At 44.3% G+C, this 27386-nt stretch overlaps 1 long non-coding RNA gene across 2 annotated transcripts; it reads left to right on the top strand.

The window, feature by feature from the left end:
* The first annotated feature begins 1820 nt into the window (after positions 1–1820).
* LOC137674562 (uncharacterized) lies at positions 1821–9886 on the top strand. 2 transcript variants are annotated; one of them, XR_011049832.1, is made up of 5 exons: positions 1821–1894; positions 2321–2421; positions 6964–7052; positions 8210–8265; positions 9732–9886. It is a non-coding gene; the product is annotated as an uncharacterized lncRNA (long non-coding RNA). The 2 variants fall into 2 exon arrangements; XR_011049833.1 differs by lacking the exon at positions 6964–7052.
* The last annotated feature ends 17500 nt before the right edge of the window (positions 9887–27386 follow it).

Below are 27386 nucleotides of genomic sequence, written 5' to 3'. Positions count from 1 at the left end.
ACATAACACTCCCAAATCAGATTGCTTCTGAAGTAGAACAGGATAAAACCCAAATGCAGAGGCAGAGAGAAAAGTACAAACTTTGCCAAAAATACACAATTCACAATAGAGCACGAGGTTTATCTTACCCAACTGCAAAGGCCAGCAACTCAAAACCAGGAATCACAAGGGTAAGTGCTGACAGAAGAGAGACTCTTTTTCTTCCCAGCAAGGAGCAGTATAAACTCAGTACTTCAAGAGCTCATCGGGATGGCAGGGAAGGACAAAGGAAGAGAAAGTGTTTCAGTCGTTTCTCCCCAATTAAACAAGATTATCACCTATCAGAGATTGCTATCAGCAAAGCAATTAAAACTCCAATTGTGTTGCTTATTCAACCATCTACTTAAACAGACTACAAAAATACAATGGAAACAAAAGCTGTCAATGCCAAGGAGAAAAGCCACTCTTGCACTGCTGAGAGGCTAACGAGAGCTCTGGATAGAAACCGCACACATCTATAGTGTTTTAATCTGGAACTGTTCCTCCTTACCCTCTCAGGAGAGCTTGCTAAAGACACTGCAGTTGCCCAGGCTGGTTAACCTATTCTGCCTGCAGTTGGTGTTTGTGATTTACCTGGTGTCATACTACCTGGCACCACACGATAGTCTGGATAGCCACCGTTTGGAAAGGTGCATGCATTAGCACTAGCCTCAAATCTTTTGACCAATTTCTAGTTGTCTCTGTTTAGCCCACACCCAGGACTGAGCAATAACCAGTTGTTCTGTCACCCAGGACCCCTCCCTGCCTGAGAAAGGGAATTGGGAAAAGGAGGGAGACGTGTGTTGAATTTTAGAGATTTAATAAAATAAGGAAACTAATATTGATGCTAATACAAAAGACACTAAGTCATACTTAGCCCACAGAGTGGTGGCAAGTCACTCCAGGAATAGCAACCTTTGAGAAAAGAAGAGAAAGAGAGAGGAGAGCAGACCCAAGATCCCCCCCACCCCCAGCAGCTTTCCCATTTATAGTGACCCTGAGTTAATGTTACAGAACACACCTGAGGGCCAGCCCGGGGCAGCTGCCCTGGCTCTCACTGCTAATGGCCTTGATCACCAGCCCACAGCTGGCCACAGACTGAGACAACATGGAACAGAAAAGTGATTCTACAACTTTATCCCTGAAAAACCAGGACACCAGTCTCAGCAGCTTATGGAAAACAACATGGAAGCTCCCAAAAGGGCAACAGGACAAAGGGAAGCCACAGCCCCCAAGGCTGGTAACGGTGCTAATGGGAACCAGGGCTAGCGGCCATCCTGGAAACCCGAGCCACCGCTGGCCCCAAGGCTACAAACCAACGCCCGAGTGACCGCGGGGAGAGGACACACACGCCGGCCTGGCAACGCGAGGCCACCCGGGCCGGGCAGCCCCTTCCTAAGGGGGAGAGGCCGGGCCAGGTCAGACTAGGCCATGGCACAGGCAGCTGCTGCATCGGCACTGCGGCGGAGAGGCGCTCCCGGGGCGGGAGGGGCTGGGGCTGAGGCCGCGCCACCGGGTACGGTAACGGCGGGCCGGCCGCCGGGGGCGCCATTTCAGGGCTGCCCCTGAAGGCGCCTGAAATAAATGGCGGAGGGGGGCGGGGCGCTTTTCCGCACCATCCAGTGAGGGGAGAGAATCCCATGTGGGGGCGGTGCCGCGCGGCCCCAAACCCAATGGGCGTGAGAGGCGGCGCATGATTGGCGGGTGGCCCCCTCCGCCCGGCGGCGCCCGTGGGCGGGGCTTGGCGTCCGTCGGCCAATGGGGCGGGCGGCCCGGGGCGCGTCGCGCCTTCCCGTGGTGCCGCGCGGCGAGCGGCGGCAGGAGCGGCCGCGACTCCATCCGGGTCCCGGCGCGGCTTCGGGTCACCCTGCGGCAGGTAACGGGGCGGCGGCGGCGGGTGCGGTCCCTGCGGGGCGCCGCCATCGCCCGCGTGGCGGGCGGCGAGCTCGGGGTGGCCCATGGGAAACGGCCGGCGAGGCCCCGGCGCGGGGGTCGGGGCGCGGGCGGGGCGGGGCAGGGTGGCAGGCGGGACGGATGGGCCTGGCCCTCTCCCCGCCGCGGGGGCCTCGGCCCGGCCCCTCCGCTCGGCGCCGCCGCCCCGCGGGGTGGGAGCTGTCCTCGGCGGGGGGAGCGGCCCGGGCCGCGAGGAGAGGCGTTGGCTGCGGCCGCCTGCCCCGGCGAGAGGCGGGGGCGCTGCCGGGCGGGGCCTGCCCGCTGCCCCCCGCCCCGGGGTCTCCGTTTATTGTCGTTATTTTTGTCACTGAGGCCTTTTCCCCCCTTTCCTCCCCCCTCTCTCCTCCAGACTAACTTGAAGGCCCGGAAGTGCCGCCCCCGGGCGCTCCGGAGTGGCGGGTTGGCGCCGCCGCCCGCCGGGGATAGGCCGCGGATGCCGTCAGCCCCTGGGTACGTCACTTCCGCTATCAAGTGTGTGGGCAGGGGAGACCTTGGCCGCGGCGGCCCCCCCACCCCCCCCGGTACCGGGGCTGCGGGGGGACCCCGGGGGCGGGGGGTCACCTGCGCTGCCCGCCCGCCCCTCCTCGGGCAGCGGGGAGCACGGACCTGCGCGGGGAGCCGTGCCCGGAGGAGCCTGCGGCGGGGCGGGCAGGTAGAGGCGGCGGGCAGGGCCGGCAGAGCGCAGCGCGGCCCGAGGGGCGTTAGATGCAGAAACGGGGAGGCAGAAGTGGAAGAAAATCCCTGGTGCAATGTACCGCCGGTGGCAGCTGAACTGTCAGCGACCGGCGGGGTGAGGGGGGGCTGCACACGGCTAAACTCTGTCAGTGTGTGCTGTGCGGATCGGAACCGACACCCGCGCTACGCTGCGGGGTTGGTGTTAGCACCGCGTAAAATCCCTCCCTGATGCGCCACAACGTGCGTGTGGTGACTGTCTTCCAGCACGGCGCAGTCAGTTTTAGAGAAAAACATTTCTTAAAGTATATTTTCATGACTTATTTCTCATAGGAGTGGAAGCTCAAGCTGATGTTCAGGTTATAATAATCCTTCCTTCTAGATCTGCCTTTTCTACATTGTTTATGCTGCTCTTAAATTGTCCTGTCTGTACACAGACAGTTTTCTGACAGTAGTGCAAGTCTTAGCTGGCAGGGAAAAATTGCTTCTGTTAAAAATGAACATAGAAATCCTTTAGAATGATGCTTAATCATAACAATGGGTCAAATTCAATGCATGACAATTTTTGAGAAAATGAATCTGTCCCTTCAAAAGAATAATATTTCTTTAACCTTATTAAACAACATAATTCTTCAAGTGGATAAGCATCCCCAGCTGCCAGGGGGCTTCCCCAAAACAGTTATTTGCTAGTGTGGCTCCTGTTGTCAGATTTGACATATTCTGTTCACAGCAACACGCAGGTGTTAAATAGCCTGGACTTACCCAACGGGTTATTTCCACTGGTTGTTCAAACCTGCTGCGGTCTTTCCAGTGTAGCAAACATGCGATAAGAGATATAATAGTATTTTTTTTCCCTATTATAACTGAATTCAAGAAGAGGGCCTTATTAAATATCTTTATTGTGATTTTTTTTTTAATATAAAGATGTTTATTGTAATTTTTTTTCACTGTGCTTTTCACCAAGTTGTACTTTGTGTATCTTAAATGCAACTTCATATAGTATCTTAAATGCAACAATTCATAGAGGTGATGCTAGGAAGTTATTTTGCATAATAAGACCAGAGACTTGGTAGAAGGAAGCTGAGATAAAACATCAAATCACTTGCTTTGTTTTTCTACTACTACTAACAAGCTGTATCCTTATTTCACTTTCCTTTTGATAAATGCCTTCTGTATTTTTCTTTGTTGTTAGTGGTGGAAACATCAGTTCATTTGCAAAATAGTGAAAGGCTCCCAGGACTTACAAAGGGCAAGAGATGTTTAATTATGTTGCCAATTAATAACATAACACAGCATTCTTGAAAACCGTGCACTAACTTAATTATTTGCCGAATTTGTGTAATTATATTAACGTGCAAGCTTTATGCAGAAAAAGTTAGCCTGCTTACAGAGACACAAGTCTAGTGAATAAATACACATTTGTATATTTACAAGTAAGTGTACATTCCTGTTTGAAGCAGGAACAACTAACCAAACTGATGGTTTCCTTCGAGAAGTGTGCCGAGACCTTAGTGCCATTTGGAGCTGTGGCTAAACTGAACTGTGCTCATACATCCATTTCTTCTGCCAGCGTGCTGACAGATGTGTATTCAAAAAGGATTTGTAAACATCTGGTAACATTTTAGTGTAGTCATTTTCTGTACAACGACATGTTACCTAATTTCACTGGTTTTGCCAGCATTGTGCAGTGCTGTAGTGCATGCACCACTTATATGCAGATATTTTAATACTAACATTGTAAAATTAAGTACGTGTACAGAAAGGTGCTAGGATTTGTATTACTTTGGTTCTTTGTTCGTATTAGAAATGATTAATTGTGATCACATACTTTACTTTTCCGCAGGAGGTGTGCTTCATTCAGTGCATGAGTGGGCAGTAGTGACTTCTGATTTCTTTCAGGCTGTGGTTTCTGGACACTTAAATTCCATCTGTAACTACATGGTTAGAAAAATAAGTCAAAATCAAACATACTAATTGAAAATGTGGCAAACCAGTAATACTTCATGTTACATTTAAGTGCTTTATCACAAAGCATTCTGGTTTTAAGTAATTGTAAGTGGGATATAGATTTTCTAAAAAAAAAAACCACAACCAACACAAAAACACAACAAAAAGGCAAAACTCTAATGTCTTCAGTCTTAATCTTCACACAGGTGTTCAACATACAGCTTTGACTTTTCTGTTATGCTTAATTTTGTCTGCTGAATTTCTGAAGCTGAATTTAAGCCCTAGAGTAAAATAGTCTCTTCAGATAACAAGCTGTTTACAAATTTACCATTTCCAAATTATCTTTTCACAGATGGATGTACTACAGCATCACACACCTCAAGTTAATATATCTGTTTACCTCCACGCTGCATATAGTAGGTGTCAGTAAAGCACAGTTTGTGTAGGAGCTATTGCTTCTGCAAGCTCACTTTCAGCTTTAGATGGTTTGTGCTGCAAAGTGGACAAAATAACTGGGAGAATAAAGCATTTGTCTTTTAGGATCCCACTGAGAGGAAACAGGACTTTTATTTCCACAAACATAACGTTTTGTTTTATCAGCAGAGTAATGAATAAAAGTTGTAACTCGAGCTATTTTTTTCTCCTTCACAGGTTGGAGAATAGCTTAAGAGTGCTTATGTTCTTCTGTGTGCTACTAAACAAGAACATGTAAATTCTTGAGTTGTTTTTTTTTTCTGTGCAGTTTAGGATCATTTCAGAGGTTTTAAACTTACAGGTAGGTCAAGAAAACCATGAAAAGCATACTTCAGAGTGCTAGAGCCCGTTTAGATTGTACTGCTGTCACTTCTCTTGGACACCAGTTAGGAGCAAGGCTCTAGCAAGATAAGCAGTGAATACAAAGGAAGGTACAATCCAACACTGAACATACAAGAGGAAAGATTTTTGGTTCACATTAGAACTTTCATGTCAGTAACTGTGTAGTCTTACTGAGCCTCTTTTGGAGAGAGGTGATGAGGTATGTCCATAGCATGTGATGACAGACAGTGCAGGGGTAGTTGAGTGAAGGGAGGGGAAGCAGTATGAATGATAATTGAGTTTGCATTAATCACGCTGCTCCCCTTCCCCCTCTCCAGTCCCCACCAGTCAAACAAAAACATGGAACAGACAAACCTGAGCTTGTAAGTCTGTGTGTAGTTATCCGGGATGCTGGATGTGCGGGTACTCCAGGCGTGGCTGGAGAAGGTGGCAGGAATTCACCGACAGAAAGAGTCCGTGGGAGTCGGCAAGTGTGGCTCCAGGGCAGGGGATGCTGCTGAAATCATGGGGTGAGACTGTGAGGAACTGGTGTTAGTGCTGGTATTGCAAACCCTGGAGCTCCATCGTGTGGTGAAAGCTGTGTGCGGGCTGGAGCCTCGGCCCTTGGCTGCGGTAGGCGGCTTCAGCGGAGTCATGTTGGGCAGTGAACGTATTTATCTCTGCTGGTGCTGTGTGAAAGTTATACAGTTGCACAATTAGTGTCATTTGCTTCACTTTCGCTGCTTTAGGGATTTTAAAACACGTGGTGAGTGGAAAAATAGCACTTTGAACTCAGCTGTTAATAAGGAAAACAAATTAACCATGTATTTCTTTAAAGTCTTATCGTAGCCTAAGTGTTTATTGCTGAAGGAGAGGATATACAGGTAGGTAGCCCTGAAGCTCTTGTGCTATACTAAGATGTGATATCACCAGGATGGTGACTGCAGTAGCAGGGGTGTATGCAACACCAGATTCACTTGACGATGAGAACATACCAAATCAGTGGAGGCTGTGCCAGGAGCATAATTTATCAAGCATGCTGTACGTCAAGCTTTGGCGTGTGCCAGAAAACCTTAGTGCATGATGTCAGAGAAGCAGCGTAGAGCAGGCCTCCAAGGAGACCTGGCAGATCTCATTCTGCAAAAGGACATTGCAACTTAGGTGATACAGTTTTAAAAACAATTAGAAATAACCTACAAATTAGAAACTCCCCGAACTGCGGGGTTAATACAAAGCAGAACGCTGATTTGCTAGACTTTGCATGAATACACAGTAAACACCAAAAAAAAAGCCAACAGGTAATCTGAATTTCTTACAAAAGAAGATTTTTGACTAGAATTTTAATTCTATACCCTTCTAGTATTAAGGGAAATAAATAAATGATACCCGAGTGATGTAATATCAAAGAAATGGCTTTTCTGCAAGAACTGAAGACAGGATACCTGCTGATCTTTCACAAAGTATATTTGTTACAGACTGAAGTTTTCCTAATGTCCTATGTGCACTTAATGGTCTCAAGCCAAACCACTGTATATAACCACAGGATAATATTTTTTCAAGCCTTTTTTTTTACCTTAGTAACAGCCCATCCAGACCTGTATTAGACGAAAGGCTCTTGTTTCAGGAAGCTGAAAGGAGACAGATTCTTACGGACTGAGGAGCTGCAGGTACTGTACAGGAAAATCTAGTGGTGGCAGTAGAAAGTTATTTAGAATTTCCAATAACAGGACTTGATTGGGAAGTCCTGCTGTCAATGGAAATAGAAATAAAAGCTGTTTGATACATCTCAAGTTGGTTAACTTTATAATTAACTTTTGCCTAAAGGTGGTAAAATGCAACAGATTGGTGTCTAGGTTTATTACAAACCTTGTGTCCTTCAGGCTTACTTTTAAAAAAGGAAATTCAGAAGTGTTGTCCTACACATTTTACATTTTTGAGATAAGCTTTTCGTGTGGTAACACCTATTCAGTTTTTCAAAGTGCTTAAAGCATCTTCAGTACCTCAGAGAATCATCAGCTTCGTCTTAAAGTTCCTTCTGAAACTAAACATCTGGGACTTGATTAACTTCATGGAACCACTAACTAACAAAGATATCAGGTTGGCTCTTTCTGCAGCTAGATTCACTGGACAGGCCTCCTCTCTCACTGAGAAATAAGTTATTTGCATGAATTCTGCTCAGTTGTTGAAGGTTTGGATGCAGGAACAGGGAACTGAAAGGACTGTCAGCTTCCCTACTGAATATCTGCTTGCCAGCAGGACCTCTGCCTGAGCTAATTCAAAGGGATGTGGTGTGTGCCAGTGCTTCATAATGGTTTGACTTTGTCCCAGTGCTACTGTTGTAATTTATTTCTGTTTTGGGCATTGGGACCAACTGCTTGTGTCCATCTGTGCGTGCTAAAGTGTATGTTCTGGTAGGCGTGTGAGTTAGCAAAAGCAAATAATGGGATTTATACCACTTACAAGCAAGACTTTAAGAGTGATTCACCAAAATTTGTCATCAATATTTGTGTAAAGGATTGTGGAGTAAAGCGTTGAGGGGGTTGGAAAGTACTTTTATTTTTTCTCTGTTCAAGGAATAACGTCACCCCTTTGTATATTAATGCACTGGATCACGCGTTGTGTTTTTTGGCAAGGACGTTAACATGCATTAGGGCGCTCTTGTTCTATCAAGGCTTTGTTTGAAGAGTGATCTGAAAAACCTCAGTTTAGAATTGGGATGAAGTACTAGTAAAACATGTATTTAATGTTTTAAAACTGTATTTCTGTAAACATTTTCAACTATCTTATAAATTACATTGACAAAACAAACAGTTTTCCTCTCCAGCTCTGTTCTCAAGATGTCCTTGCTAAGAAGGGGATTGTAAGTCACACATCTGTCTGGCAAGTATTTTGATTTCAATATTCTAAGACTTAACTTTGAGATCATGTTGAGCTGTGTTAATGTAGAAATTGGCTTTAAGGTTACATCAGGAGCAGTTAGAGAAACCCACTTGTTTCTGATCTGGAAGCAATGTATATTTTAAGTGGCCTTTTGGTAAGGCAGTTTAACAATTAAATGTCAGGGTATAGGCCGTAATCTTAACAAGTTTTGTTTCTAATAAAAGAATCCCTGTGCATGGAACTTTATGTAATTTAAGACTAACAGAAGCAGCACAAAATACTGCTTCTGACAGTACATGATTTTGAGCTACTGTTACGAAAACTGAAAAAAGTCACTATATATAATATTAATTTCATCAGAATTATAGATATTACGGCCTCATACATGTAAATTGGCTGCACAGCTATGGTCCTAGATTTTATTATTTTTAAGTTCTAAAGAGGAAGAAATTTAGGTCTGCATATGATGTGTCTGATAGACTTTTCTTCTGAATAGTACTTTTCCTTTAACAGAGAAGTTTAATGACTGTACTACAACTTGCTAACTTATGTATTACTTAATGTATTAAGACCCAAGCAACTGGTAAAATTTTGAAATTAAGGAATCTTATCTTTAACGTAACTTTATTGCATGCCTGGGGGGAGTAAGGGGAATGCTTTTTCTATGATCAGTATTTTACGATGTAAATGCTAACCTAACTTGTCTTTACTGAAGTGACACTCTTCCTACATCAACTCTGAAGATGCCTGCACTGTGGGATGAGGTAGTAGGTTGTATAGTTTTAGGGTCATACCCGCAACTGGGAGATAACTATACAATCTACTGTCTTTCCTAAAGCAGCAGAAAATCAACAATGGAAACTTCAATTTTAAACTTAATGTCAACTTCTACTGAACTTCTGTGCTTATAATGCTGATTACAGGAGAAAGTATGTCTGTAACACCTATGGGTAATTGTGTTCAGATTTTTCTAATTCTTGGAAAAGCTACGTTATTCTACATTAATTTCTCTCCTCCAATGAGTAAAAAAATTAAGAGTAGATTGATTTCTATATAAGTACAGTGGGGTAATCAAATACAAATTATTGATGTTCCAGTTGTTGTGTTTAACAGTGCTAACTGAAGTACCAAATACCCTTTAGAACGAAACTGCCTGGCTACTTAAGCTCTTTGCTGAAGTATACGCTTCTCTGTCAGAGTGAGGTAGTAGATTGTATAGTTGTAGGGTAGTTATTTTACCCTGTTCAGGAGATAACTATACAATCTATTGCCTTCCCTGAGGAGTAAAACAAACTGCGGTCCTTTGCAGTCATTCGTGTCTGCATTGAGTAAAAACAGATCTGTCAGTTAAATTTTGGGTTGTAAAGTATGAGATTAATCGGTGACAGAATTTGCAGGATTAACCATCAGTGTGAATGGTGCAGCTCCCAAATGATATTTTTGATTAATGTGACTTTTCTTCCAAGGTGAAAGGCACAGTGCTGGCTGGATATTGAAAATGCCTCTGTTCCTAGATACAGAGTGGAATACTCCATCGGGTGGAAATTATTCTAAAACAGTTTAGTTTGGAATGTAAAAATGCAGGTAGCTCGAACTTGTATGTTGTGACTTAAACTGTTTTGAGCCCTAATTTCCATAATGCATTAAAATCCCATGACTCCAACTGCAAAAGTTTGAGGGGAAACTTACAATTATACTTTATTAATAAGTCTACTTATTTTTCTCCAACTCTTCTAGCATGAGACTTAATGTAATACAAAATTAAAGGGTTGAATGGCCAAAATTGACCCCCTCACCTTTTTTTGGGGAGCATAAAGCAATGAAGTTTGAGCATCCAAGGTCCAGAACTGTATTTTTTCTCTGCAGTGGTTACTGTTTTTATAAAAAGCCATTTGAAGCTTATCACATTCTTTTTCCTCCTGACATGCTAGGTGTACCCAGTCTAACTGCTTCTGCACTAGCCTGACCAGCTACCGTCTTGCTCTAGTAACAAAGCAAAGCATGACAATGCTTTTTGGGACTGAAAGTTTAGCATAGCAGGTCAGAGTGAAAATGGAGCCATTCGTGAGTATTTAAACCTGGTAAACTTGCAGTGTGTGCCCAGGCCCAAAGGCAGAAGACCCAAAGCAGCTGGTAAGCTAAACTGACTTCACAGAGCAGCTGCTAAGTGAGAAGAACTGCAAAAAGGAAGCGTTGGGCTCCTAGGAAGAGGTAGTAGGTTGCATAGTTTTAGGGCAGGGATTTTGCTCACAAGGAGGTAACTATACAACCTGCTGCCTTTCTTAGGGCTTTATTATAACACCAGGACCGTTTTGGCTCCATCCTAACCTCCGCAGCTTTGGTACCTGAAGAGAAGTGACAAGCTATTTCTAAGCATATTGAGGCTTAATGAAACTGGTATATCAGGAAGCTTGGTACCAAACTCAAGCGTAGTACTGCTAGCTGGAATTCAGTATGGTGAAACGCTGCGTTTGGGGGGTGCACATGCTGTTTTGGTGGCATCGGGTTGTGACAAGTAAGCGGCTGTGGTTGGAAGGCAACTCCCTCAAGAGTAAGATCAAGTTCCCTGTGATTGGATGGAGGTGGTACACACTTCTTAACATTCAGCTGGGGTGCTAATACTATGTACTTAAACAGGTAGCTATAATACATCTTCCTGCAGCTTTGTGCATTTCAAGTGAAAAAAACTAAAGTTTTCCTTCCCCAGAAGGATCAGCTTACAACTCACCTGAAAGCTGGTGGTTTCTCAACAGGTACAGGCACTCCGAAGAAAACAAGCTCTCAGTCTTGCAGGAGAGAAGTTCTCAGTCAGTTAAATGATTGCATGGTTTGTCTGTAATGGAATTGTATGTTAAAAAGTAGTCCATAACTTTTTATGTAATTACACTGCACTACAGCAATAGTCCTGGTAGGGCTTCAGCTGGACACCCTGTACTATGGGATACGGAGACTTTATTTTAACTGCTGAGCAACTTTTAGCATTAACACATCATGCCTACACCAGCCACTATTTAAACTTTTGACAATAAGACAGAATCGTAGATATTATAAACATGTTAATTATGCTTATATTGAACATCCTGTATTAATTGTACACATTTGATTTAGTTAATAAAATACAGTATTTTGTGCAACTCCTGTGGTGAATGGACTTTACTTTCTCCAAAGCAAGGAGGTGAATTTTGCAGGAAAACAGTGCTCACGCTATTGAAGTCAAGACCATGTTACAAAAATTGTAGTGTTAACTAGAATTAGTGTTAACTAATTATTCTAGTGTTAAATTATTCTAGCATTAGCTATGACTTTTGTTAAAGAGCTTTGGTACAAGACCACTGTGGGCAGGGGAGTGGAGTCCTTACTTACAACATTGGTGATGAATGTGCAGGAACTCTTCCTCCAGAGCTGGTTTCTGAGTGCAAGTTTGAATTGCTGCATGTAAATCTAGACTTTAAGAGGGTGGGCTCTACTAGTCTTAACTGCACCTTGGTTTTTACATAAGTGCAAAAAGTATCAAAAGTATCAGGTTTTGCATAAATGCTGGTAAAGTATCAACAGATAAGATTCAGGCAGAGAAACAGATATCAATACATTTGATTTTTAGCAGTACAAAATGCCTTAAAAGCTTTAATATACTTAACATTTTATAAGTGTAAGGAGTATGCTTATAAAAGACTTAATCTGTGCTAGCCACTTCTACTGTGATACTCCCATGGTACCTGCTACACCTTTTGTGAGAGAAAGAAATAGAACTTGGGTCCTAGATGACAATGAGTAGCTGTTTTATGTTAAGTTTAGAGTAATATGCAAGTTTTAGGCTTGATGTGCCTATTTCTGCCCTTCTGTTGCTGTAACACTTGATACTGGCTCTCAGTGCTGCTGGGTTTCTTTAACAGTATAATTCAACAAGAAGTAGATAAAGCTTTTAATTTCTTAGTGTCTGACAGAGGTTATATATATATATATCTCAACATTATTATTAATAGAGCCAGAATTTTTTTTTTTAAAGTATTAAAAGCAGAAGCCCTCTTCACAGAGTCCTAAGTGTTGCTTAGGCAAAAGTACTTGAATTTTGGGATTAATGTCTCCATGCGCTTTCAGTGTGCTGTGATAAGCAGACACTGCAGAGAGCGACTGCAGTATCTGTTCTGCCACATCAAATCTAGCTCCTCTTGTGCGTTACTGTAAGCAGCCTGGATCATGTCTTCACTTAAGAAAGCAGTACTACTCAGTTAATTTTTTTAAGATGGTTAATTAGTTCTTCTCTTTAAGGATGCTAACACTTGACCCCTGTCTTTCTACTACTGATTCTGTCCTACCTCTAACAGGTACAGGCATTTATCTCATTGTAATTGGAAGCAGCTTGATTAAGTGATAAGGCTCAAACTAGAAGGGAATTACACTGTGGTTTAGCAGTCTTGTCTCATCAGATTATTTCATACCTTAACTTCTCTGTGGGCTCCACCTAGTAAGTGGTATCTGATCAGCAAAGCACAGGATTTGTTTGCTTTTTTCCACGTGTATATTCAGAGAGGGGTCCAGGGATGAGGTGACAACACGGCAAGAATCCTTCCAATAAAGAAACAGTGGTTAAAGAATGCACAGCAAACAGCGCAGAAAAGTTTGCAGTAGCAGTAGAGACATGTTTACCACCCATATTGAAGTCATTGTGTCATGGTGGTCTTGGAAACATTCCAGTAGAGCTCCAAAAATAGAATATAGCCTCATGGAGATCCACATCCCAGGAGAATTATTTCTGTTCTGTGCCCTTCCATGCAGGAAGGTGTGCTCTGAAATCTGGTAGTGTGAAACCTGAGACCTGTTGAGCTTTTCCTGTAAGAGAAAACACTACTACTAAACATTCTTATGCTTCAAAGGGGATTCTGGGCACTTGTGCCATGTTCACAGTATATGAACTTCATGCATTAAAAATTCTTTCCCCTATGCTGCCTTGTGTTGAGAGCTAGGATCATGGCAGACAAGAATTGCTGTTGTTATTTTATATAGTTTGTGCTATGCAGGTGATAATAGAGCTCCTAGAGAACAGCTGCCACCACAGGAACATAGAGCAGAGTTTTACCCTACCTCAAAAGGGTGTTCTCTATTGGGATTTCCCAGGTTGGGAAGGGGATTTGCATTCTTCACCATTCATTTGTGCTTCTGTATCCAGCCTCCTTCCAACCTGTGAGAAAAGATGCAAGGAAGTTAACCTTTAGCTATCAAATGTCTATACAGAGATGTTAGCAACACACACATAGAATTTTCATGTTATGTTTAGATTCCTTGATGGCTGGATTCAATACTGGGGTCATTTGAAACACCATGTCATCCTTATGCCAAAAAGCTCTTCTTGCTCTCTCTTTTGGTAACCAGCAGATGCATCCAGGTGGTTCCTCTTCTTTTGGATTTACCAAGCAAACTATAAAACACCTGATAATGTTCAAGGGTGGGGAGGGGGGGAAAGGGAGAGGAAGGAAAGTCTTGGAAACAGTGGTCAAAACAGACAAGTGTGACAAGTTCAGCTGAGTATTAGTGGTGTCAACTGAGGCTCCCAAGAGACAGAATCAACCAGGTTGGAAGAGCCCTCTGGGATCATCGAGTCCAACCGTTGCCCTGACACCACCCTGTCAACTAGACCATGGCACTAAGTGCCATGTCCAGTCTTTTCTTAAAGAAGACAACTGAAGTCCCTCAATTCTAGAGGCATCAGTGCACGGTGTGGCCTTCAGATCTCTGCTAAGCTTTAACGAGTCCAGCAGATGAGATAGGCAAAATCCACTTTCTTGACTAAATCCAACTAACAAGCTTAGTTGTATATTTAATGACATAGTTCTGTAATACTGAGCCATGGCAGGAGCTAGGGGGAGCATCAGATGTCAATGTATGTTTTGTTGCAACACAAGAAATCAGATTTGTTCTTATTGCATAGCTGATCTTACTGGAATTTGATTTTTATGCTGGTTTGTTTCAGACACTTAAAACCACTACAGTGAAGAGGGCTTATATGCATCGGAGAATAAGATGCTGTCCTATTTCAGCCTGTTGTATTAAAGTGATCTTCAAAGCTATTACAAGTCATACAATGCTACTAAGGACTGTATTTTTGGTGACTGAAAAGGTCCTTTCTGAAATAGGAGAATGTTACTGAAAAAATACTTCCTTTGACATTAAAACTCTCCTATAAAACGATGTTGAGCTGCTTAGTTAAACCCAGCACAGCATAAAACCGGAGAGAAGGATCAAGTAATGCAATTGCAAGCCCCAGTTCTGTGAGGGAGTTTAATACTCCCTGTACACATTACCTTATATATTATACACCCTCTAATACATTACGTTTGGAGATACCTGTGGTCTCAGTACTCCCAACAACAACTACCCATAAATTGCTAGGTGAAAGTGGTAAGGAGTAGTAAATCAATCCCAGTATCCCAAAATGCTGTTGCACATGAAACCTGATTCACATCTGAATCTTTAGTGTGTAAGTAGCTCCCTAAAACGAAGGATAAAGAAGCAAAAGGGAGAGGTGTAGTTTGAACTGCCCTACAAAGTCCTACAAAAATGAGTTTGTACAATGTCAAAGAGCTAATAATGCTCATGACTAACATTCTGCCCTCTTAAGCTATGACTGATGCTATTAGGACCTGGTACATAAAACTAAAGTGTACCTTGTGCCAAAGCAAGCGCCGTCAAGGACTTCCCTCGATACTTATTTTAGAAAAAAAAAAAGTAACGCTGAAGCTGTTTTTAGAGACTGATGTAATACCGTCCTGATGGTTCCTTCATCAGCTGGCATACACTGCCCCTTACAGTACATGCTGTAATGAAGGAGGTGATGCCTAGCTGCACAAACCCACGGCTAGGCAGACAGCACAAAGCAAATTTTCCTCCGTTATTAATGTTTTGAACAAATGCAGTATGTTTCCTTTATCTATTACTGTTCCAAGTTAAATGCAGCTACTGTGGAGAATACCAGCGAGCCAGCAGCGAGCACTGCCACTGCAGCGCAAACACGCAGAGTCAACACGTCTGACTAATCTCTCTCTGTGCCAGTGGGGAATGGAACAGTATTTCTGCTGTTCCCTGCCCCACACCATCCCACTGCTGTACTGCGCAGTGACACTGGAGATGCCATTCTCATACAACGGTCCAGCACAGATTGGTGTGTGGTATTTCTGGTGCTTTAACAAGGGAAAGAGGTAGGTCAAACCTAATCAGACCCATGGAAAAAAACTAAAGGTAATTAAAACAGAGCATTAGGCATGAGAATAACTAATGAATAAATAATTAGTGTGAAACAACCAGAGTATATGAGCATTTGAAGGATGCAAATGCAGGAAATGTGATTCTTGTGAGGATGCTGTTCAGAAGTTTCAGCTGTCACAAAAATTCGCAATGAAGTATGTAAAACTGTTGTGGAGATACTTTAAACGGATGAACTGCCAACGAGCAGCTCTGGAAAGCTGTCCTTTGACAGGAACAGACATGCTGAAATCCTGTTTCAGCTGAAGTCAGTGGAAAGCCTTCCCTTCATCTCAGGGCAGGATTTCACTTTGAGCCCGAGTACATTTTTTACACAAGTGATTGAAATAAGGTGAACAGCTAACTCATTACTATGTAAATCAACATATTTCAAAAATTATTAGATAATTTTTTTTTTTTTTTTTGAATCTACTCACAGCTAGGAAAGGCTTGTTGTTTACTGAGTGGGTAGCCAAGCTGCGTGGAGGTGGTGGTGTGGAAAACGCAGCAAGCTGCTCTCCGGAGTCAGCCTGCCGGGCTCGGATCGCTCAGTGCCAACCCCTGCTGGCCTGCGCTGCGGGACCGCGATGGCTTTTCCTGGGAGGAGCTTGACCATCTCTGCTCACCCTAGCCAAGAAGAGCAAGATGCCAGTTAGCAACCATCAATACAGAGTTAATTATTACAATATTGTTACTTCATTCATATTGAAGTGAATTAGACAATATGAAATTCTCAAAGACATTTAACTATTTATTGGGTGTGCGATGACGTTGTTACTCCTAATAAAATACCTGTTTTCTGTTTCGCATTTCAACCCTGGTTGGACCTGTGTCCCCACTGGATTGCCATGACTCAGCACACTCCATTGTTGTTTCAGAAATTTTGAAAGACGGCCAAGAAGTTCCTTCCGAAGATTACCTTGTTAAAGAAAAAATATCCGCTGTATTGCTTGCCCTTCAGATCTCATTCAGTGAAATACATCAGTTCAGATTGTTGGATTTCAAGTAGGGGCAACATGGGAGTTTCCAGTCACCTTCTCTTAAAATACAGAAGGTAAAATTCCCTCCCCAATCTCCCCCGACTCCCTTTTCTTTGGTTTTTGGATCAGCATTGTGGTCCTCTGAAATTCAGAGTCCATTTCTGGATCTGCATGTAGCACAGCTGTACACAAAGCTTTCTACCTGCTCTGCCAATTCATTTCAGTGTTGACTCCCAGGTATTTTAACACAGCATTTATACGCAGCTGTGACAGCAGCCAAACCTGAGCTGCTCTTGAATAGTGTTTACTAGTTTTAGCGCGACTAATGTGAATGCCAGTGTTCAGGAACTAATTTCCAAAAATAAAGATTTAAGTGTCCAAAGTGCTGATCAGCAAATTAGATACTGAACACAGCGTTTCACTCTGGATAGCAGTATTGGGTTGATCACTGGGTAGCTCCCCTCGCAATCCAGACAGTTTCCTCCATCAAAATCAGCAACAGAAAATAATCAAATGCTGCTCTGAGATTCAATACAAATTCTGTGACTGGGTGACTACTAGACCTCTCTTGTGCAAAGAGCCTTCAACAGCAGAAGAAAAGTGTGAGTTGTCATACGAACTACCACATTTAATTGTTCCTTTGTGTCTTTATTTTCAGACAGATCAAGAAGCAATGAAATACTCTTACATCCTTGATGCACTGTTTTTGGGGTTTTTTTTAAACAATATTTTAAATTAGGCCCTGAAAAAAAATATATAGAGCAACCCAAATATCTAGGGATTACTGCATAAGAGAGAATATTTAATTAAATTAAGACATCAGAAGAACTGGGTGACTGGTACCTTTTCATGCTTTTATACAACTGTTGCATTACATCTCTGTTTCTAGCAGGGTTCACTATGTCTGAACTGAAAAGAGTTCAGTGTGTGAAATACTGTCTGCTGAGAGCTGATGTTCTCAGATCACAATAATTGTTTATAAGCAGAGCAGGATTCTGTAAAAAAAAAAAGTAGAGGGCATAAATACTGAGGGCATAAGTATAGCAGGATAGATTTGGGCCTTAAATTTCATTTTTAAGGGAAGAGAAAAATATGTGAACTCGTGTGTTTTCTCACCTCTTGCCCATTCCAGGCTGTAACTGTGCCATCAGTAGATGCAATACAAGCAAGAGACCTCAACTGCCCAGGACCAAACATGTTCATTGTCAGACAGATAAGCCATAACAACTGTTTTTCCTACAGTAAAATAAAAGTTAGAAAACAGAACATCATTCAATAGAACCAAAAGGTTTGATTCTCCACAAACTGTTCGAAGTGTTTAAAGATGTGGAGCTCAGTACACCCGGAAAAATACCATGCCCTTTAGACAGCGTATTACCAAGTATTATTAAATGACTGCGTGTGTAAAATAGTTTCCCTCTTGGAGCGTTACGTTATGGATGATTAATCACTGAGATTTTACTGTAGGTTCAAGAAACAGATTTGCAGTATTTACAGGTACGTAACATGGGTGGTGTGCACATATGTACCTTCATATTTTCTCAAACCTGGTTCATGGTCAGAGAAGGGAAGATGGGAAAAAGACAGGAAAAATGATGCCATCTCTTCACTGCCGTAGATGACCTAATGAGATAAGGTTTTGCATCACCATCTTTTATGCAAATTCTTTTTTAGGGTTGGTTAGGGAGTGTTACAGTTAGCCACTTCATAAAGAAAAACAAACAGACGGAGCTCTATTTTTAGTCTTCTGAGAACACAACACAGAAATCCCATTTTTCCAGAGGTGTTTTGTTGAGTTTCCGTACTGCTTATGGTCAGCAAAGCTTTTAAAAGAAACCCCATACGGATTTGCGTCCTGAACTCATGCGACAGCTGCATACAAAATCCTTCAAAATGCTGTATCCGATACCTAACATAAAATTAATAGGTAGCTCCTTTTAATATGCATCTTTGGGAGCTCCATCAAAACTCAGTTAATTCCAACTAAGCATTTTGAAAACCGTTACTTGCCATGAGACGAGTAACCAAACCAAACTCTATTTTCTCTACTGCCTAAGCCTAAACCAGGGTAAATATACCCCCTCCTGCTTCCTTCCCTGAGATTTTTAGATTCTTTACCGGACACAACATTTACTGGATCCATTATTGCTTGGGTAGTTCATGTGTCTGTCCAGTCACCAGCCCACTACTTGGGTATTTTCACCGTACAGTAGTAAAAATGTAAGCAAATCTGTACAAGATGTACCTGTACAACGTGAGCAGTTTCATTTTAATACTGTGCAACCAGAAGAAACTGATTTTGATGCTTTGGGCATTGAACAAAAGCCTTACTTGCCCAGGGAACTGCTCTCCAAAGCGTTGCTCCAGAACTGTTGTGCCAAAAAAGAGGATTTTTAGACACGCTGAAGCCAATTCAAAGTATTTAACAGCTTTTGCTGTCAAGGAAGTAGTAACACCTTAAATCTCTGTACTGCCACTAAAGCCCCAGTTCCTTGAACCATTGGTGTTACACAAAGACACTGAAAATGTAAGCGTAAGCTTGTGGGAGAAGTTTCAAAACAAATCACAGTGGTCATTGTTTAAGTTAACTTTTCAAGGAAATGTGAGAATAAAAATCACTACAATATTCTACTTTACATGAAAGAGGTCACAACTACATACCATGCAATGAAGGGTAGTAAGGCTACTATCATGTACAAAATTAATTTGGTATTGAAAATAGTAACAGCAATCACAAGGAACCATTTCTGTCCCATAGAGATCCCATAAACTGACCGCTGGTCACTAGATGCAGCACCTCATGCAGCAGTTTGGGGTTTTTTAGCCCTCCCACGATTCACTGGCTGGTAGTGGCCGCAGGACAGCTACTCAGGCTCCCTGAGGAACGCGTTACCAATTTGTTTTGGCTGGTACTTGTGCAGGTTTTCACTGTGTGTGTCAGCGCTGGGTGTGCTGGTTGTCATTTCTTGATACCGAAAGCCATACACCCGTGTTTGGACACGGGGATCATGCTCCACCTGTGTGCAAAAGGTTCACAGGAAAAGTGTTCTGCTACGGTGAGTGTACTGCTATGGTGACGCTAAAATACACTGCCAGTCATCATAGAGTAGTTTGGGTTGGAAGGGACCTTTAAAGGTTGTCTAGTCCAACCCCACTGCAGTGAGCAGGGACATCTTCACCTAGACCAGGTTGCTCAGAGCCCCATCCACCCTGACCTTGAATATTTCCAGGGATGGGGCATCTACCACCTCTCTGGGCAACCTGTGCCAGTGTCTCACTGCATGACTTTGGTAAAATGCAATCCAATTCACCAGATGAATTGTGTTAAAGGAGACAAGCACAGGCACATGCTGAAGGCAACCAGTGCAGGCACAGCTTCATCCTACCAGAGACACCCAACAGCAAGCATCCCAGTCCCAGGAGCACAATGATTTCACAGGTGCTCAGAGCCCATAAGGATCGCTCTGGTGTGAGCAAAGGGCCAGCACAGCTGGCCGGGTCACAAGAGCAGAAGGGGTGGCTTTAGTAAGCACAGAGTTTCTCACCGAGTTACCAAGCACACAGTTGCTGTAGATGGTTCACAATACAGCTAACTAACACCCCTTGAAAGGGGAGCAGGACCAGTTGCAACCATTGCCACCTTCACCTTGCACTCTCAGTGTACAAAGATGATGAGGTTTGAAGCTTATGTTTTTCTCCCTGTTTTTTCCTCTGTCCCCAGAGGGGCTTTACTCAAGACTTTGATTTCCTTCAAAGAACCTAAAGTAAAATCAAGTGAATTTGGTGGTAGCAGCTTGCCACCAAACTGCCATCAGGTTCTGCTGGTCTTAGCTAAAAGCAGCATTGCATAAGACTTCCCTGCTCATATGCATTTCCCATCCCACCTGGAAGTTACAGACCTGAAGCTGCCTCACAGATCCGACCAATTCGGGTGCTATTCCTCCGTGATGGGAGATGCGGTAGCTGCATTTTACAGTGATCTTGCAGCCAGCAGTATTGGGGAGCCATGGGGCGGCTGTTCAGCACGGTGAGGGGAGGCAGGAAAGCTGGGGGCACCCTGAGCTTGGACCTGCACTGGATGGTGTCATGGTGCTTCCCAGCTCATCAGCAAGGGCAAGCACTGGCCATTGTCTGCTGGAAAACAGCTGGTGCCAGGGGCCTCACAAAGGGCAGCGTGGTGGAACCACCTAGTAGGGGTTTTGCTCACTCCCTTTGATGGTGCTTCCCTTCTCCTGCTGTGGCACACCATCATGAGGGTCACGGAGCAAGTGGATGAGCTGTGAGCCCACCTCCCTAGCACAAACACCAAGGTTAAAGGGGGGAAAAACTCCCAAATAAACCCAAACCAAGCTTCTGACCTGCTTTTTGAGTGGCATCAATGGGTTTCATCCAGCTTCTATATCCTGAGAAGAAACCTGAGATGAGACAACTAAAAGTGTCGGGTAACATCTGCCTGCTACAAAACCTGGTGGTTTGCACCCAAACCGGGAAGCACAGGGTGTACGAACAGACCCTGCCAAGCAGGTTGGCAGGAGAAGCAGAGCCCAGGTCTCCCGAGCGCTAATCCTGCCTGTTGGGCATAATCCCTTCCCCGTAGCCTTGGGGCCATGCAGAACTCATGTCAAAGCCTGCACAGGTTATATTTTTCATGTTCAGTAAAATTTGACTCAATTTGTGCCAAAAACATTCAGGATTCTCCCTCCCCTGTCCCCCATGACTTATGTTTCCTTGAAAAACCGCAACCCTCTTAAGTACCTTAGAAATGCACCATAAGCATTAAGCCAACGATAGACAATAACAAATGAGGCAAATTACACGCCAGGATGTGCTGGTGATAATGTTTTCCACTGAAGACAGGAGCGGTGAAATTTTCCAGCATAACAAGAGAGGCACCGTTCCCCCGCCCCGCACAAAACCCAAGTGAACTCCACCTTACCACCCCGCTCCCGTGTGGCCCCGCAAGCCTTCACCCACCTGATGACACCCCGTAAGCGACACACAAAGCCACACACCGAGGTTGGCCGGCCCAGCGATGGCTGACCTTTAAATCCATCTTGTCTTGTCTGCGTGCCCAAGAGGAAATCACATGTGTGGCACGAGCCTGACCCAGGAATATTGCAGGGAGTAGGATATTTTGTGTGAATAAGGAAGGGCAGGGTCTGCAAGATGAATCACCGAAACAATAATTATCCTGAGGAAAAGCCTTGGAGGGTGGATTAGCTGTGATAACTGCCCTTTCAAGGTAACAACAATGCGAGCCGTCAGCTCTTCTCAACGGCGAAGAACAGAAAATGCTTTAGCACAAAACATAAAAATAAAAATTATGGAAGTTCATAAGAAGAGATTGGCCAAGGAGGCATCCTTCACTTCCCAACTGCTCTGACTTCAGCCTGCGATTGTTATACACTCAGCCACAAGAATTGCTCCAAAAATTATTTTTAGCACACCAGTAGCTTTCAGTGAAAATAAATAAAGGGGCAGACAGTTGCTATAAAGGCAGGAAATAAACTTTAGAAACCATTTAGCTTTTGGCTAAGCAGGGCAGCTGGATTACACAGTTCCTGAGCGTGCATGATGGTCTCAGATAAGATGAACTCCAAGTGATAGTTTTCTTTTCTTTCCTCCGATCAGCCCAGTTATAACGTACTGGTCAGTGCTTTGCGATAGCTCCACACCTGGAGCAAGCGCCAGGAATCTCGGGGTGCTGCGGTCTCTGCCTCTCTGGTACGCATTGCTCGTGGCTGTATAGATAGGACTGTGATGTGCAGACACGGGGTTCGCAGCCACAACTCCCGTTAGCCGTGGCTGCCTGTTCCCTGTCCCTCCTGGCCACAGCACGTTCCCACCAGAGATGGGAAGAGGCAGCAGCATGTCCAGCTGCAGGGAGCAGGGGCAGGCAAACCGTTAGTAATAATGATCTGCTGCTAATCAAACACTCGCGGCACTGAAGGAGGAAAAAGTAAAAGCCTAATTCTGTCTCCCAACTGAAATAATATTCACATTTTTGTTAATAAGCCATCCTTGTGTTCAGCCTTGGCTACCTTAGCTAAATGCTCCTGGCTACCATGACATCAATCGGAGCCGATCCCCGAGAGGAGACAATATTTTACTGCCTTTCAGTTTTCCAACCAGTTATCATCCCCAAGTCTGCTTTGAATATCAGAGCTGCCACAGCCTTGTCTGTGCTTCGCCTCCATCCGCCTCCTGGGCTGGCGAAAGCGGTGGCGTCACTTCTGCAAACGCTGCCTGGCATGAAAAACATCTGGGGTCACCCCAGCTCTGTACTGCACCTGAACAGAAAAGCTTTCTGCAGCGACACCCCTTCGGGTAAACAAACCAGAATTTGGAAGACAAAACCCCAGGCAGCACGTACTCTGCTCCGGAGGCAAAGGGAGCTGCTGGCGGAGCGCGAGGCCTTGCCTGCCCCTGCGCGTCCCTCGCCGGGCGCGGAGGAGGCTCAGCGCTCACGAGGAGTGTGCCGTGGGCTTGCACCGGCGCACGCCGAGGAAAGGCTCTTCCTGCTCTCTCCGAGGCCAGCTGAACGGCTGCCAGCAGCCGGCGCAGAGATAGCCACAGAAAGCGAAACCGCAGCGCCCAGGGGCAGGGGAAACCGGGAGAAGGCGCTTCTCAGGTGTGGAGGACTCGAGCTTACAGTTACCACAAAATTCTTGTGCCCTTTGCAACAGAAAGCCAGTTTGTGGAGTAATGTTAATAATAAAATAAATAAAAGCATTTCCCTGTCCCGATGTTACGTGGATGCCTTTCCATCTCACTGCTCCTGAACTATGAGAAAAAGTAAATACGATGGTTGCGACTCACCGTTACTAAAACTGTTCACAGTGTTATATACCTCTGCCACAACTTCCTTCTGAACGAGGCAGCCAGCATCCTCTCATTTCTCCCCACGAGCCTTCTCTGAACCTCTTGGATGGCTGTTGTTTGGAGATGGGTCCCTCAGCACTTGAAGGGTGGTCTGGGGGTAAGGTGAGGTCAAATTACTTAAACATCCTACTACTTTATTTGCTTGTTTAGCTGTACATGGAGTTCCCTTCTGACCACAGGGACATCCCTCCCCTCTGTTTTTAATTTAATGTTTAAAAATATGAAAATCATTTTGTTATGTCCCCAAAACAAAAAAACCCACCTTCAGCCACAGCCCTTCAGCTTGGACTCGGTCATGCCCCTCTCGGTGACAGAAAGAGAGTAAAACACGTTATCAATCTGAACAGATCAGCTTCCTTTATGGTGGAGCTGTTTTCAGTGTGCTGTGATGTGTATTACAAAAGCCAGAGATATAAATGATCAACTGGAAGCTTGAATTAATTTTTCCTCGTGTCTAAATTAGGAGAGTGAGTAATTGCCGCAGTAATCGCAAGCGGAGCCTGTTTATCAATGCCAGTGAATAATTGGCTATTAAACAATAGTGCACTTTGCCTTTGAAAATTCACAACACTAACAGGAAGCACACCGCCAGTTTTATATTAGCTCGATGACTGATGAGAGGAGTGGCAGGATTACAAACGCAGTTTGGGGAAAAGCTTTCTGACGTGTCTCCCCCAAAATCATCCCTGTGCCTAAAGAGTCATCCTCACTGCAAGGATAAGCACACAGTGGGCTTAGATTACAGCATCTGAAGTCACAGGGCCAAAATAGCACAAGTAATTCTGTAATCAATCACTTCTGATTGCAGGCAGCCAAGCACCGTACCTAGAAACCACAGGCAGGAGCTGCCTCTTGTTTTCTGTTTTTGTACACGCGTCCGTCTGCCACCCGGCCGTGGCTCTGACCTCACCCTTTGTTCATAGCAGTGTCTGGCCCTGTTATCTTCCTTATGCCTGCCCATTTTCCATGCCAAGCCTATCCTCTTCCCACCATGCTCCTCATCCCTTCCTTTGACAACGCTGGATCGAGTCCCTGTCCTACCACCCTCTCCACCCAGCTACACCAACCCCTCACCTCTACCTGCTTTTCAGTGCCACCACTGCATTTCTTTCCCCTTCCGGCTGTTTCTGGGCTCTGTGTGCTCACCCCAGGCACCCACAGCTTCTCCAGCTCTTGGGACCTCACCTGTGCTCTCTTCCTTTTCCAGGTACCTTCCTTTCTGAGCTTCCCAGATCAGGAGCAGACATGGTGCAAATGGTTGGAAGTCCCTCCTGTTCCTGCTGCTTCCAAGCCCTTTCTCTTGGCCAACTTCTCCCCATCCTCCTCCATGCTTGAACCAAAGCTCTCTCTCCTCCTCCCAGATTCCCACATCTACTTAGTGGTGTCAGGTTCTGATGTGACAACTCAACCAATTTCTTACATTGGCATCTCCGTATCCTTGAGCCTTCAATTGATCTGCAGCTCGTTTGACTCTTTCAGTCACTCTGAAATGGTTAATCTGCTATGTTTTTCACCTAGCACTGCTCTTCCTCACCTCTCCTCTGTGCAAATTCCCCCTCTGGTCACTGCTCATCCAGATAATTCAATTAGTTTTTCTTTCCTCCTCTGTTTGCAGATCTGTCCTTTTCTCCAATTGAAAACTGCTCATTTGCTTTCAAGTTTCATTCCAGTCCAGTCTAGACTACCGCCCTAGAGTCTGGCCTACTGACTTCATTTCACTTTTTTTTTTTCCCTGAAGCTATTAACACAGCAGCAAATTCATTCTCTCTACCTCTCCGTACTGTCACCTTCCCAACTAAGCAGCTGTAAGATCCAGCTGAATCTGCGGAAATATATCTGCAATTCTGGCTGATGCAACTTCTCACTCCTCAACCACTTTCTCCTGTTCTCCCAAGAAATATGAGCTGGCTGGTGTTCCTAGTCTCCATGGTAGGGCACTGGTCTATTCTCCCTTCCAACAGCATCGCCATGCCATCTCAGTTTCCTTCATCCCTTTTAATTCTAATTATCCTTAATCCTTCTCATTTAACCTTGAATTCTTCGATTTCCCTTCATTAACATCCTGTAGCATCTCCTTTCTTTAAAATGTACCAAGTCGTCCTTGATCCCCTTTTGCCCTTCCAGGCACTGCTCCATCCCACAGCTCATTACTGTTTATAGCATCCTGATGTTCCTCCAACAGTTTCTGCCCCTCACACCTTGCTGAAACTTCTCTCATCAAGGTCGCTCATTTCTTCTTCTTACCAAGAATTCAGTCAGACACTTTTTCCACTATCCTTCTTCGTTTACTTTTAGCATGACCACACTCTTCTTGAGATATTGGTCTCTGGATTCTGCACCCCTCATCTTCTGCCTCCCATCACTCATTCGGCATGTTTGCTAGAGTATTCTTCATCAGCCTTGAACAGTCTTGGTCTCTTTTCCCCTACCATCTCATTTCCAGGAAAACAACCACCCACCAAACAAAACAAAACCCCCAAACTCATCTCCATGTGCAAACTCAATGACCACCTCTGCAGAGATACCTCCTATTTTACTGCTCAACTCCAGACTTGTCCCTTCTATCCAAATAAAAAGTATTAGTACCTTCCTGTAAGCTCACCTCTTATTTAGATCTACTTTTAACTCGGGCTCTTCCTGGCTAAAGCAAAGCTCCTGCCCATGCCTCCATATAACCCCACTTTCCTTCACTACTGACAGTGTAACTATGTGTGTCAGTCACCCCACAACCCATCATGGCCTCCCATCTCTCTCCTAATGCCCAGTTTATGACTCCTCTCCTCCAATTGAGGTTTAATTTTCTTGGATTTTTTCTGCACAGGTCCTAAGGGCTGACAGCCTTTCCCAACGATCCCCTCGGTTGAACTCTCAGTCCGACATCTGGATTAGACTGCCAGTCTACTCCCGCTTTGCTCACAGCAATCCAACACTCTACTGCAGAGTTCATTTCCTCACCGGTGTTTCAACAAACATTCCTCCTTTTGCATCCCTCTTCTGACACCTCCTCGTTAGCATCAAGCATGAGTCCCTTGACCTTGCTGTCAAGGCCCTTCATGACATACTATCGTTCATTATTAAGAAGCTGCTCTATGGCTGGTCCACTACAATGGTCTTTATCCCTCACTATCACGTTTCCAAGGAAGTGTCTTTCTTCTTTCTGGTTGCCGAATTCCCACTTAGAACTCCCTACGAATGCTTGTTCTCACTGTTCTCCCACAGCCACAGCAGCTTCTCACAATATCAACAAGCATGGTTTCATTTTCACTCTCTTGTCTTCCACCCTCATCTTCTGCTTCCATAATAATGTTTTTTGAGGATGGAACCCTTTTTCTTCTGCATGTGTAGATGACACTGCAGAAAGGCGACCTGCTAAACAAATACGTCTGTATCACTATCAAGAAGCCCCGGCTTGCAAAGCGCAACAATCTGTGGCAGATGGAAGTGTCAGTCTTCTTCTATCACACATCCTTTATCAAACATGTAAATCCTCCCAGGGATCCTTTCAGTCTGTGACCTCCGCTCCGTTCGAGCACAATGTTGACACCTTTCTAATGGCCTTTACCTTCTGGTCCACAAGAAAATAACTTCACAAGAGCATATACTTCTGAGATGTCTAATGGGTTTGTGTGTGCATTTACACACCCCTTGGCCATGGCTCCCAGATGCTTCCCAGGAATACTCCAGTAAAGGCTGAATTCGTTGGTGTCTTTTCAGGCTCTCCCTTCTGATGAGCAGCACAGCAAACACCCTTGCTGACAAGGGCACTTGCTCAAACCAGACCAGCAAGAACACGGCTGGAAAGCCATTTTAACCGGAACCACAAGTTAAAGTGACATCTGGAAGTCACTCCTGGGTCATACACCAAATATTGTGTTTATCCTCTGTGACTTTGTGACAGTCTTGGACCAACACATGAAGGTTATTAGAAAAATCAATCAGCAGTTTTGGCAGATGGACACTAGAACCAATAATTAAGCTGCTGGGTGTCCTCACCTGGCCATCGGAGAGGTGACCCCACCTCTA

Source organism: Nyctibius grandis, chromosome 29 (assembly GCF_013368605.1).
Source record: "Nyctibius grandis isolate bNycGra1 chromosome 29, bNycGra1.pri, whole genome shotgun sequence".
Taxonomy (NCBI): Eukaryota; Metazoa; Chordata; class Aves; order Nyctibiiformes; family Nyctibiidae; genus Nyctibius; species Nyctibius grandis.
Note: the sequence above shows the minus strand (reverse complement) of the source record. Positions and strands in the feature narration are given on the sequence as shown.